This window comes from Peromyscus leucopus, chromosome 2, assembly GCF_004664715.2.
Source record: "Peromyscus leucopus breed LL Stock chromosome 2, UCI_PerLeu_2.1, whole genome shotgun sequence".
Classification (NCBI taxonomy): Eukaryota; Metazoa; Chordata; class Mammalia; order Rodentia; family Cricetidae; genus Peromyscus; species Peromyscus leucopus.
The window spans coordinates 92,260,396-92,274,328 of NC_051064.1; positions in this window are offsets into that span (position 1 = coordinate 92,260,396).

Genomic DNA, 13,933 nt, shown 5'->3' on the forward strand with positions numbered 1-13,933 from the left:
TCCATGATATCCTTCTTAATGGTTCAGACCCTCGTGCTGAAAGACTGTAGCAGAGGACTATCAAATCCTGTGCCGTCACTGCCTTTATCTCTTTCCCACAGCAGATACCATTACTGCATCCCAAAATTCTTTCTGAGTTCAGCCAAACGAGCATTCCCAGCAGCAAGTATCACTTGGACAGAGCTGGTACAAAGACATCACATGGCCACTAATTACTAAGGAGCCAGGGAACAAGGACAGAATAGCTAACTTCTGTTGTTTGCCTCTCTCATCTCAGGTTTGCAGAGTCCAGCACATAGCAGGCTTTCAAGCGTCTGCTAAAGTGAACCAGAGGCGAGTTTTGGCCCCAGACCCTCTCTGATGCTCGACTTAAAGTACGACATATGTTAGACCATGAGCACAGGACTATTCAACAGTGTCCTTTGTAGCACGTCACGTCACTGCCTTTATCTCTTTCCCACAGCAGATACCATTACTGCATCCCAAAATTCTTTCTGAGTTCAGCCAAACGAGCATTCCCAGCAGCAAGTATCACTTGGACAGAGCTGGTACAAAGACATCACATGGCCACTAATTACTAAGGAGCCAGGGAACAAGGACAGAATAGCTAACTTCTGTTGTTTGCCCTCTCTACATCTCCAGGGTTTGCAGAGTCCAGCACATAGCAGGCTTTCAAGCGTCTGCTAAAAGTGGAACCAGAGGGCGAGTTTTGGCCCCACAGACCCTCTGTGGCCCCTCTCTGTCCCCATGTGACCCTACAGACTTTAAATGTAAAGTGATCTTGAGCACTATATATTCCCCCTGCTCTCCAGGCCATGCCTTCTAATAGTTATCTGCACAAAGCTACTTGACAGTATCTATTTTTCTCCAAAACAGCTGGTCTAGATCTAAAGATCATGAAGATAAAGTCATTAGATAAGCTGGTCCAAGAAGGAAAAGGGGAAACTTACAGGCTAGGACCTGAGCTGGATACTGATGCACATTCTCTCATTTCAACTCTTCAATCATGTGATCAGTTTCACATCATTACCTCATTTTACTGGTGGGGAAACAAACCCCTGGAGGAAAAAAGACACCAATCATATGGTTAGCGTGTTTGGCAAGGCTAGAATTTAAATCAATCAATCTCAATCCCTGCCCCCGCCACCACCACCCCTGCCTTCTCTCTCTCTCTCTCTCTCTCTCTCTCTCTCTCTCTCTCTCTCTCTCTCTCTCTCTCTCTCTCTCTCTCTCTCTCTCTCTCCCTCCAGCTGCTCCTGAACACAGAATATAAGATTACAAAGAAACAATGACCCAAAGCCTCAAACTCGTTTCACTTGTGTGAATTTAACAGGTTATCACACTGAACAAACAAAACTCAGTATCTTAGTAATAAACTTCATCATATAACTTTCCTTTTTCTTCACCAAATCTTTGTGAGTTATTCATTGCGGGGTATGTTTTTCTTGGCAGCTGCTAGTCTTGGCTGAGACATAAATTCTTAATGTGAAGCAATTCAGATATATTAAGTTCTCTATTACACAGAGAAAATTAGGATTGCCTGTGTGTTTGTGTGTGTATGATGGGTCAAGTCCAAGGGGAAGTATAAAAAAGAAACAATATGTGAACTGGGGGTGTGTACACAGGGCAATTAAAAGAAGTTAAAAGCAGAATAAAGAATTGTAGCCTTTGGCTCTCCTTAGAAGCAATATGAGGAAATGCTGCAGAATTGAGTAGTATGGGTCAAGTTTAACTCATATCCACCTCACACAAGTGCCTTCTGCCTGGTGTAGATACAGGGTCTGCAGTGTGTAATTTGCCCAGTCATGACCATGAGTCATTGTAAATGTCACTAAGAAGGTCTTTCAAGAGAGTATATTTCTGTTACAAGTTGACAACAGTAATTCTCAACCAGGAGCAATTCAAGTATTTTTGGTTGACATAGCTGAGTGAAGAACAGGAATGGTGCTAGACACCATACAATGCATGGAGGTCATCCTTCTTACAACAAATTCCAGGACCCAAACGTGAGGAGTACCAAGGTGGAGAGCCTACACTGTGGAGTTCTCCCTGCTTGGACGGATGGGTGGTTGTGAGCCCTGATCTGTTTTATGTGAAGTGTTTAGAATACCCCTTGGTGTTGTAACTAATAAATGAAAGCTGTTTCATCTGCGTCTTCATCACATAAGTGCCGAACATTTCAGAGATGTATTCTCTGGCATGACCTACTTATTAGGTAGACTGGAGAGGGGCACTCTGTGGCCAAATGAATTTTGAAACTGGTGGGCCAAAAAAAAAATCAAACAAATATAACACAGAAATTATCAAAATATTTATTTGTATTTTATGGTTATTAGTGTTTGCCTGCACATCCATGAGTGCCCAGTGCCCACAAAGGCCAGAAGACAGTATCAGATCTCCCCCCTTTCTTTTTACTGGAGGTAAAAAAGATGGTTGTGAGCATCTATGTGGGTCCTGGGAACTGAGATCCCTGCAAAGGCACCAAGTGCTTCTAAATGCTGAGTTTTATTTAAAATCTTTAATAAGTGAAATACATTGTATCCAGTTTTTACAAGAGACATGACCAGTGAGTCTTATGTAGAACTTTGTAGAAAACATTCTAAAGAAAAGTTGATATGTTTAAAAAAAAAAAGTAAAATTACAAGGTTATAGACTCTTGAGTCTACCATTTACCCTTTCAGGAGCCTTGGAAAATACCTTACCTTCCTTCATCTCGATAATCATTAACCCAAAGAGAATCTGGGCCCCTCCAGATTTGAAAATTTCTCTCTCTCTCTCTCTCTCTCTCTCTCTCTCTCTCTCTCTCTCTCTCTCTCTCTCTCTCTCTCTGATGAACATGTGTGTGCAGGTGCATGTGTCCGTGACCACATATGCACAGGGCAAAGGAGTATGTTAGGTATCTTCCTATTGTTCTAATAATATTTTTTAAAGACAGGGTCTCCCATTAAACATATAACCAGCCTTTAGACTAGCCTGGCTGGCCAGAATCCTGGGGTTACAGGCATGCACAACCATGCTAGGCTTCTTAAGAGGGTGCCAAGGATTTGAACCCATGTCCTCCTGCTTTCATATCAAGCGTGCATATTCATATTCATATCTCCTTAGCCACAGAAAAAGTCTTTGGTGCACATGGTTGTTGCATGTTACTAAAACCTTAAACACATGCTTTCTCGATGTCAATGACACCGTGATCAGACGAAATGAAGAACAATGTCAAATTCCCAGGATGACCATTCCTCTAAATGTCTATTATTGAGGAACCTCCAATAACCAACACTGGAAATTGAGATGAAGACCATGTAGAACTTCAATACTTGTTCATGTGCTGTGCTTTTGTAAGTGAATCTCAATTCTTTAAAGCACAATGGAGAAGTAGAAGAGAAGACTCAAAGGATACTCTGGCATAACCTTCTCAAACATCTCTTGTTAGGCGCCAAGTCAAGTTGGCAGAGAGTATGGCACAAGAGTGAGAACTGAAGGAACCAAGACAGTTGAGGGCACGCGAGCGCGCGCGCGCACACACACACACACACACACACACACACACACACATATTGGGCATCCAGTAAGTGCTTTGAGGAGGGCTGAGCAAAGATCCCAGTGGGCAGAGCAGTCTCAGTCACAGTCATTTTTATGGCTGAAATGCATTATGGCAAATACATGAAATTTAAAAGTAAAATGCAAACATCTGCCTTTTTTTTTTCATGTGTTTCCAGATGATCTCTCTGATGGCCTTTGCTCCAGCATTGTCTAGGTTTCCAGAAGGTATTAACACAGGCTGTATGTATCACTTACCATTCACTATGATCATCACCCCTGGAAGTAGGCTGACACCGTTTGACTTGCATCTTCCAGGACAGACAGAAACGGCACTTTCCTGGACTACAGAATGGAGCGCTGTGCTTTGCATCACACAAGGCACTGTTTTCATCACAGTATAACACTAAGAGATTTTTTTTTTAATTTTATTTTGAGACAAGGTCTCACTATGTAGCCCATGTGGGCCTTGAACTCATGATCTTCTTGCCTCTGCCTCCCAAGTGCTAAGATTACAAGCATGTACTACCGTGGCTGGCTTTTTTTTTTAATGTAGGTCTTGGGGTTTGAACTCAGGTCCTCATGCTTAAAAAGCAAGCACTTTCTATCTACTGAGCTATCTCCCAAGTCTCTATATGTGATTCTTTATTAATCGATTAAAAACAGGTCTAATAGTAGTTTTCATGATTACCATAATGTCAAAGATATGCCATGCATAAATCATTTCAAATATCAGGAACAACTATAATGTGCTATTAAAGTATCCCAATCCACCCATGATAAAGTTACAGTTATGGTAAAACTGACTAAAGTACTGATAAAATGCTAAATTTCAATTAGAGATTAGTAAAAGTCAACACAATTTTTATAGTTTTACCAACTTCATACCACCTTGAATTCTATCCACAGAATCCCCCATAATCTATGGACTACAGGGAGGAAACACTGCATCCAGATGATTTCATGAAGGCTCAAGAACTTTGAACAATGAAAAGAACAAAAACACAGATTCATCATTTTGTCTAATTTCTTTTCATTAGAACCAAACTCTGCATGTATATGGTTTTTGCATATAAAAAGCTCTTTTGATATTCTCTGAGAGGAAAACATTAATCTGATTTCACAAATAAGGAAGGTGAGGCGGGGAGTTTTAAGTCTTGCCCATGTTAACACACATGAGAGCTAAGTGCTGATCTGGGACTGGAATCCAAGGGTCAGTCTGATGTCTATATGTACAGTCCCTACCTTCTGCTTGGAATCTCTGAGGGGTTGTGTGGAGCAACATTAGGTATATGCTAAGGCTATTCCATTCCCAGCAACCTTCTTAAGTCGATGCTGCTCAGACCGAGTGGTCTGGTATCTAATGAACAGAACTTGCTGACTTCCTTGTTCATTCTCATACTGTGCATAATCTAGTGTCTAGTGTCACTTTGTAGAAAGCCATGTATTCTGGGAACTCCATTTCTGATAATAACATTGTCTATTCAAGTGTTTTCTTTCAGAGCTACAAACTACTGTGTAGCCCCTAATTTCCATAGGCAAACACAGAAAGAAATAATGGCTTTCCATTTGCAAACCGCAATAGACCCAACACAGTCTTCTGTGTTTGGTTTGCTTGTCCTTGGGATGATGAGGCATCGCTTTCCTGGAATATATCCATTACCACTCAGTGAGTATCAAAGAGGTACTCAGTTAAAAACTCTAAAGCTCTAAGTATTTTTGCTGTCTAAAGGTCACTTATACATTATGAGACTTATAGTCTACATTTTTATTTTCAATTTAAATTCTCTAATCTTTCCTTTAACTTTTGTTTTGACCTCGAATTTATTTTAATCTCCCCCTCCACACAAATATTACCAATATTCGTATATATTAAAGTTCTCCTCTGCACTGTAATCACTGTTTTATTTATCCTGAAGCTCTGTCTATCCTTTAGTCAGAAGTTTCTGTTGTTTTACTATGTCCCCCACACTGAGTTTCAGACACAACAAAACGCTAGCCTTGAAAGGGGTCTTTGCACTTGTACAAGATCTTTAAACCACCACCAAATACAAACTAACTAGTATAACCATTGTTCTGTCTCAGCTAGATACCAATGCGAAGAAAAGATAAGAACCTTAAATCCAACTATTGCAGGACCTGAAACTTGTGTGTGTGTGTGTGTGTGTGTGTGTGTGTGTGTGTGTGTGTGTGTGCATTGACACACATATGCCATGACTCACGTGTGACAGTCAGAGGACAGTTTGTGGGAATCAGTTCTTTCCCTCCCCAATGTGAGGTCTGGGCTAGCACTGAGAACACCAGGTTTGGCAGTAGCAGGTACCTTTATATATTGAGGCATCTCACCAGACCTGCCATTACACTATAACCCACATACACATTAGAACTTTCTAAGTCAAAGGAAGTTGTCCTTTTAGTCATTTGTCAAGGTTCAGGGGAAATTTTTCCATATGTTTTTCATGGGATAATCTCCAGAGAAAATTTACAATCTATCTAAAACAGTAGAGTTGGTTCCCTGGTTCCCTAACACTCTCTCTCTCTCTCTCTCTCTCTCTCTCTCTCTCTCTCTCTCTCTCTCTCTCTCTCTCTCTCTCTCTCACACACACACACACACACACACATCACACATATGTTGGTCATAAAAGCAATTATCTGTCTATCTCCTGCATCTTGATAGACGTGGACATGAGCTTGAACCAATTCTTATAGTCAAGGAAGAAAAGAATACACACACTGTGATATAATGATTCTCAAACCATTTTTAAAAAAGCTTCACAAATAATCTGCTTAAAAATCATGATATACAGCAAATCTAAAACAGAGATGAGTTAGGAAACACACAGGTTAAAAAGATGAGGCTGTGCCGTTTAGGAGAATTCTGGCATCTTTAATCTTGCCGGGCCAGTTTTCTAGTCGGTAAAACAGAAACAGTCATGGCAGCTAAATCACGGGTGCTGTGGAGATAGATGGTCTCCCACAGCACGGATGAAGCACAGTGCACAGAAAACCACCCCCAGATGCAGACAACTGCTGCAGTCTGCACTGCTCTGGCATCTAAGGCAGGTGAGACACGTATTTTATTTGATGCTGACAGAAAGTTTTGGATGAAGTTGATTCCCTGGACAGTCAAGAAGGCAATTCTGTGTGAGCATTAGTTAATATTTGGAGATGGGTTCTGAATTACAAGTGAATAATAATGACAGACTGCATTTATATTTTCATATTTCCAGCATGAATTATTTTTAGTTTAGCTAATTAGTGCTAAAGCCTGTCGTCTTAACAGTTCTTTCTAAATACACAGTTTTCTTATCACTTCTAATTTAGAAAATTTTGCAAAAAAATCTACTAACACTTGTGCTTAGTAAAATGGATTCTTCAAAACAAAGACTGGCTTTTAAACGAATTTGTTTCTTCACTAAGACTTGATTTTCCATTTTTATTTATTGTTTTGATCAAGTGTTTAAATGAAACAGGAAATTCTGGACATCAGCTTTGAACAATTATCAAATACATTCATTTTTAAAGGAAAATGGATCTTTCAAACTCATCCTTTGTCATTACTTCAGATGTATGGTTGTTTCTCCATAACTTGAAAACCCACAAACAGGAAAAGTTACATGAAAGATTTAGTTCTTTAAAAATTAATCCAATTGGTCTTTATTTTACATTTTTCTCATTTTATTTTCATGTATTTCTCTTTTTCACCAAAATATTTTCAGCTACTGCAGGCTGGAAATGATAAATTGCTGAAAGGAAACATTTTTGGGCTAATTTGACTTAATATTTAATAAGATCAAGAGGACTTAAGTAAAATTTTCCTTTTATATAAAACTAGAAATTTGTCTCCAGAAGTTAAAATGTTATAAAATTTTAACTACTTAATTATTAGAAGCAATTAGAAGCTAGTCATCATACACCAATCTGGGTATAATTTAACTTTGGAATACAATCCAAACTTTTTTCACATACACATGTTGTGCCTAAAACATTACCCTAATCCCAACCAACTCCCAAAGACAAAAAATAACAACAGAGCTAATGCTTTAATCTGTCACTGGGAGCTAGGTACAGAGTGTTGTTTCACAATTCCCGATCAGGTTGAAAACTGGGGCTTACTTCTTTTTCTTTTTTAAGTTAAGTTCCACACTCTATCCATAAAGAAGGAAAACCATTTTGAGTTACAGCACAGGACAGGACCGGAAACACCAGGCAATAGAATGACCAGCAGGAATGTGAAAGTTCTGGTCTCAGGCTGCAGGAATCCTAGTTTAAAAGGCTCCCTTCACAGTGTAGAATGGAAGAGCCGAGACTTCCAGCCACCCACTGCTGCTGGGTCTTACTTTTAATCTGGTTTTGTTTTATTTCAGTTCTGGGGATTGGAACCTGGGCTTTGTGGTGCAAAGCAAGTTCACTGTTCTTATTTAAGACTCACAAAAAAAATTAAGTTAATGGAGTTGAGATAATCACTAAATGGCGAGGCTTAAGTCAGAAAAAAGTTAACAAAATCCACAGGTGATTCAATGGTGACTTTATGAAAGGGAGTGTGCACTATAATTTAACAATCCCAGATTTTGTTAGGTAGGAGATCTCATTAGTTCAACTTTTGGGCTATCAGTCCCTTGCCTGCACTAAAACCCTAGATTCTAAACAGTTTTCAACACAGATTTATAACAATATTGGTCTTAACTAGATAGTGCCTCTCCCATTTAAATTAGAAAAAAAAGTCACTCAGCCCACAAGTTCTGGAACATGACTTTCAGGGCTGAACTCTCTAAGTTACTCAATACACATTCAAGTTATTAACAGGGCCAACATCTATATGAAATTGACAGAGATGATTAAAGATATCAATTATTAGGTTAGTTTGCATTTAGACAGTGGGATTTTATCCCCCTTTGCTGCCATCCCGGTTCAGAATCAGAATTACTTCAAAAGAACATCAACTTAAAACATAATGAAGAGAATCCACCATAGAATTACCTCAACAGAAGAAAAATCATACCAATTTGAAAACTAAAATTTACTACTTTATTATAATTCCCCATCTTCCAAATTGTATAATATGAAGCAAATCTCTCCCCCTCCCTCCCTCCCTCCCTCCCTCCCTCCCTCCCTCCCTCCCTCTATTTCTCTCTCTCTCTCTCTCTCTCTCTCTCTCTCTCTCTCTCTCTCTCTCTCACACACACACACACACACAGACACACACAGACACACACACAGGAACTACAATGCCAACTATAAACAATTCAAAATAAGTGAAAAAACTAAATGTATTCTTGAGCCACAGACTCCTACACACTACCCACCCTGGGGGACTTATAATTAAATCATACTATGTCTTGATTTTTTTCCCCCAATTAGTTTGAAAGCACTTTGAATAAGGCCACTGCCTATACACAAATGGCACTCATTTTCCCATTTGGGTCTAAGTCTTTAAACTTCAGTTGTTACGCCCCCGCAAGGAAGTGAAGCTGAGTTGGACAGGGCTAAGAGACTCCATGGGCTTGGTTTGCTATAGATCATGAAGTCCGCTGTACAAATGGCGGCACTGACTCCTGCCTCCACTGTCTGCTCTCCGAGTCAGTAGAGCCTTGGGGTTAAACTCTAAGACTTGTGGTTCTGAATTCATGCAGACACGGGCTGACGGCAGAAAGAAGGTCAACATGCATTGCTTGTTTTATTAATTTTCCCCAGGGTCTCCAGCACTAGACTGATCTGTCAGAGGCAGCGCAAATACAGAAACGTAAAGTGGGTGAAAAATACCTTTACTAAGAGCATTGACAGTCAATATAAACTGTATTTCCCTTGCTAGAAGCATATTTTTAAATTACCAGAGGTACTGTTTGTTCAAAAGAGTGGTGCTATTTGTGATACTGAAATAATGGTGTCTCAGAAGAGTATCTCTCTTCAAATGGAAATCACTTGGTTAATTCTGTGTAATGTATAAGTTGGCCCCAAGTGCTCAGTCGCTAGGAACAGTACAGAAAACACAGAACAGAGCACATCTGATGAACCGTCATCAAGGTTTCAAGGATTTGGGATGAGTCTGTCCCCCTCCCCCCCCAGGATCTGATGTCATGCATGCAAGAACTGCATATTGGCTAAAGTGTTGATTATACAAGAAAACAGAAAATGCTAGAGAATCTACAAGTAAATCTTGACCTGAAACTCCACCTTTTAACCTCCTTACTGCTGAAGCCAACACATTTTCCCCATAGCCATGCCTAGACTTTCCCCCTTGCATCTCAAACCTTCTCCTGATTTTTGTTTTTTGTTTTTTGTTTTTTTGATAACTTCCTAGGGTCTCCCTCAGAGAAAAGCACGGAATGAAAGCATGTTAGGGCGCTTACATGTACAAATTAAATAAATGATCTTTCTACACAGTGCCATTGTTTAAAAGCCCCCAGTGAAAATGTAGCTCACAATTCAAAGATCAGATTTCACCATTTCTTACTGAAGTTGAATCTACTCGAGATTCAACAAAAGGTTTTTTTTTTTTCTCTGCATTACAGAACTATGTTGTAACAAAATTTCTCTCTCATTAAAACTTTTAAAACTTTTGTGGGTTACTTTTAAGGAAAGTCATTAAATACACCAAGAAGATGTTAAAGATTTATTTTTAGTCCTTTCTTATTTATGATTAGAGAATTATCTATCCTAAAGTGTCTTCAAATTCTACATTATCTTTTAATACTATACTTTATTCCAAAATATTAATACTCAGAGACTACATTTTAGTCTTTTTATAGTTTAGAGCCCCCACAATGTTCAGATGCTAAAAATACTTAGACACAAGTCATGAAGAGAAATTGTGACAAGCGTGTAATATTTAATGGTGTCTAATTTCAAGATGTCAATATCTCCAGCAAAACACATCCCACGAAAACGTATCACTGAAGAAAAGTATTACTAGAGTAAATCCATTAATGTTCTGTAATTACCCTAAATACTTAACAATTGTCTTTAACTGTAGCTTCAATTCTAGGGCAAATGAAGAAAGCTGATTTCAAACGGAAGGAAAATTGATCCACAGGAAAAGTGTTTTTTTTTCTTTCCTTTTTTTTCCACTTCCACTTTTTATAAAGATGTGCAAATATTAAACATTTCATAGCTTTCTTCTTATAGTAACCTATTCTTATAATTAACCTATTTAACAACCACGCTGTCAGTCAAGTATTTTGTTGCTACTCTGTACTCTTCAGAACTTGTAAAACTTCACCCAGAGTCTACTAGATACTTTTCAAGTTTCTTGTTTTCTCTCACATCTACCATGAAACCAATAGCTACATATATAATAAAGACCTAACATGATGTAAAGAAAAAATTCCCATAAGGCCCACGCCTCCAAAAAAATCTATTAAACACAAACCAAAAATGCCTATTTGGGGCCCAACCTAATTTTCAAGAGACTCTGTGCAAGGTACAAAGGAAAAAAAGAGACTAACTATATTACTTCTTTGGCGGGGGACGACTAAACACTATCATTTTGACCCTTTTTGATGATAAAATTAAGATAAAGGACTTGTCCAAGGAATTACCTCTGGAGACACTGAAAAATAGCCAGAATTAACAGTGGAAAACAACTTTAAAAGTTAGCATCCACTCCAACCAAACACAAACTCACTACACCTAAAGTTGAGCGTCACTTTTCAATCACTTAAAACAAAAATCAAGTCAACCAAAACTTTCTCAAAACAAATTACAAAATTGGGCCTTGTCGAAACTTCTGCCCACCAAGCACTTTAATCCACAGGTAATAAACTCCGCACAAAAATCTTGGTTTTTGTTTTTTTTTTTCTCCCTAATTCCACTTCAAAGGTGCTAAGGCTTCAGTGCGGAAGCTGAAAGGCCGGATTCGGATTCCAAAAGATGTCCCCAGGCAGGAGGGTGTCTGGCCGGAGCCCGAGACACTTGCTCCAACACTAGGTGCAGGTTCTGAGCCCTCATTCCTAGCCCAATTGCCTTCAGGGCAGGGACAAAACTATCCCCAGAGAAGCTTCTTAGGAGGCCACTTGTGCCTGACCCACTGCCTCCCGCGCTGCCACTGCCTGACCAAGGGAACCCTGCAACAGCTGTCTCCCTAAAGAAGGGGCTTTCCAGGTGGGGTCACCGAGCAAAGAGGCAGGGGCTTCCGAACATCCCCACTGCACGCACAGAAAGCCAACCAACCAATCGTCCTGGGAGGTCTGGGTTTTCCTCGCGCGCGCCTGATTTCTGTTCACTCTCTCGGAGCAGCCCGGGAAGTTTCCAAGCACCCGGAGTTTGGAGTGGTGCGTGGGCCGCGCGGGGACTCCCCAGCGGAGAGCGCTAGCGGCCACCGCGCGCTCTGGTCCCCTGCGCGCTCGAGGGTCGCGCGCGGCCCCGGGCGTGTGGCCGAGCGCGGGCGGCTGTGCGGGATCGCGCTCCGCTCCCCACGCGCCCTGCGGGGCCACTTCGTCCCTCGTCCCCCGGGTGCTCGCCGCGCGCCCATCCCCACGCCCGCTTACCTGCTGCGGCCTCCCCGGGGCCCCGCGCGCGCGGCTTCGTCCCGCGTTGTGCGCAGGTCGGAGACGCAGCGGGCTGTGCCACCTCCGCTCGCCCACACCTGCCGCGCGGCCCGACGCCCCGCCCCGGTCCCGCCCCGAGGGGCCACCGGGCCGCGCCTCCGCCACCGCTAGCATTAGCGCAGCTCCCGAGCGCCACGGCACGGCGAAGGACGTGACGGCCACCGCCCGTGCTGCAGCCACCACGCCGCCACCTGCGTGAGCCGGAGCGCTCCGGATGTGCTGGCGGCTCTGCTGGCAGGTCCTCTGAAACACTGTTGGGTGGCGACCCTCCCCGGAAGGCGGGCGTGGGGTGGCGAGGAGGGGACGGTGTCTAAATGGCCTTCAAGCCTGAGAGGAGTTCTCCCATCCCTAGTATTCTGGAACCTGGCTGCCTAGAGGCCTTCCTGGACGTTTTTTTCCCAAGTACCCACCAGCGCCAGTGTCTTGCTCTTTCAGAGCAGCCTGGGCGCTCTGAATCTCTCTACTGGCCTTCTCTTTGGATGAATGTTCCCTTTGCACTGCCATGTCTTTTTTTTTTTCCCCATGAGTTTTACTGCCCAGGAAATTCATGTTTAATACAATAGCATACAAACAGAGATGTGTGCTTCCCTAATCCTTTCCAACCAAATTCCAGTGACCTGAAGGTAGAGGCTAAGTTGTCCATCTTGAAATTTTCCAAGTAAATAGAGAATTATATACACAGCAAGGAGTTTTTGTGTATGGTCTCTGAAAGCACAGCATGAGGCCTTTTATCCTGATGTGGGAGAGGTGGAAATAGTCTTTGTGCAAGTAAATGCAATTACATCTTACCAAAGGCACCATTACCCCAGAGAAAAATTCTAAAGGTGGGATGCAGAAAGGAGATGAGCAACCGTCATAGTGATGTTCTATTAATTAAGTGATGACATCTCAGTGTAAAAATTATTTATTCAAACCAGGTGAAAATTATTCACCAGATGTTCACTAATGGAACGGTACATTGCTTAGCCAACTATAGAAAAGGGAAGTCAAGTAGGGTTGGCTTATTACAGAAATTGCACTAACATGAGCATATATGTGAGCCCAAGACTTATGTGTGAGACTCAAGTTTAATTTTTCCTTATAAAGTAGGTGCATAAAATGTTTCTACACTCTCCTACACTGTACTTATGTATTAGGAGGTCAGTGGCGCTTAATGATTATGGTTAATAGTGTCCAATACACAATAGTAGGAATCATTACACTTCACTTAAGATGGCTGATTCATAAACAGAAAACTCATAAGCTATCTTGACTACCTTGATCAAGAAATAAGAATCAACAATTAAAAATGTTATCACTATTAAAATAGTCCTGAAAATTTATGAAAGAAAATTAGCTTTCAAGTTTGTAGTCATTGTGCAGAGGAAAAATCAAATACTTCCAAATCGTGAAGAGAATGCCTTGAAATGTGAACCCAGCTAAGCGTTTGTTTGGGAAGAAACACGTAGTTAAATCTATTCATAGAAAACCCAAAAGCATTCTTTGAAGTGCAAAAGTATTACTCTAAATTTATTTATTGAATCATTATAGCACCAAATGCAGGTAGACATTTAATACAATTCTTTTGGTGAAATAGGGGGAGATCCTTTTATATGAATTCCCCCAGGAAATACTGTCAGAATCCAGCAGAGTACCCAATAGATGAGTAAATGCAAGCACTTCATTTGTGGGACTTTTTTTAAAAAAGATTTTAGACAGAAGCCTAAAATAATATTATAGGTAAGATTTTCTAATCGCTTATCCAAAATTATGTATCATGATACTTTGCATAGAAAATAGTCAAAGAAGAGATAGTACATCTCAACTAATAAATATCAACATTAAAAATAATCCCAAAATTTGTCTTTCAG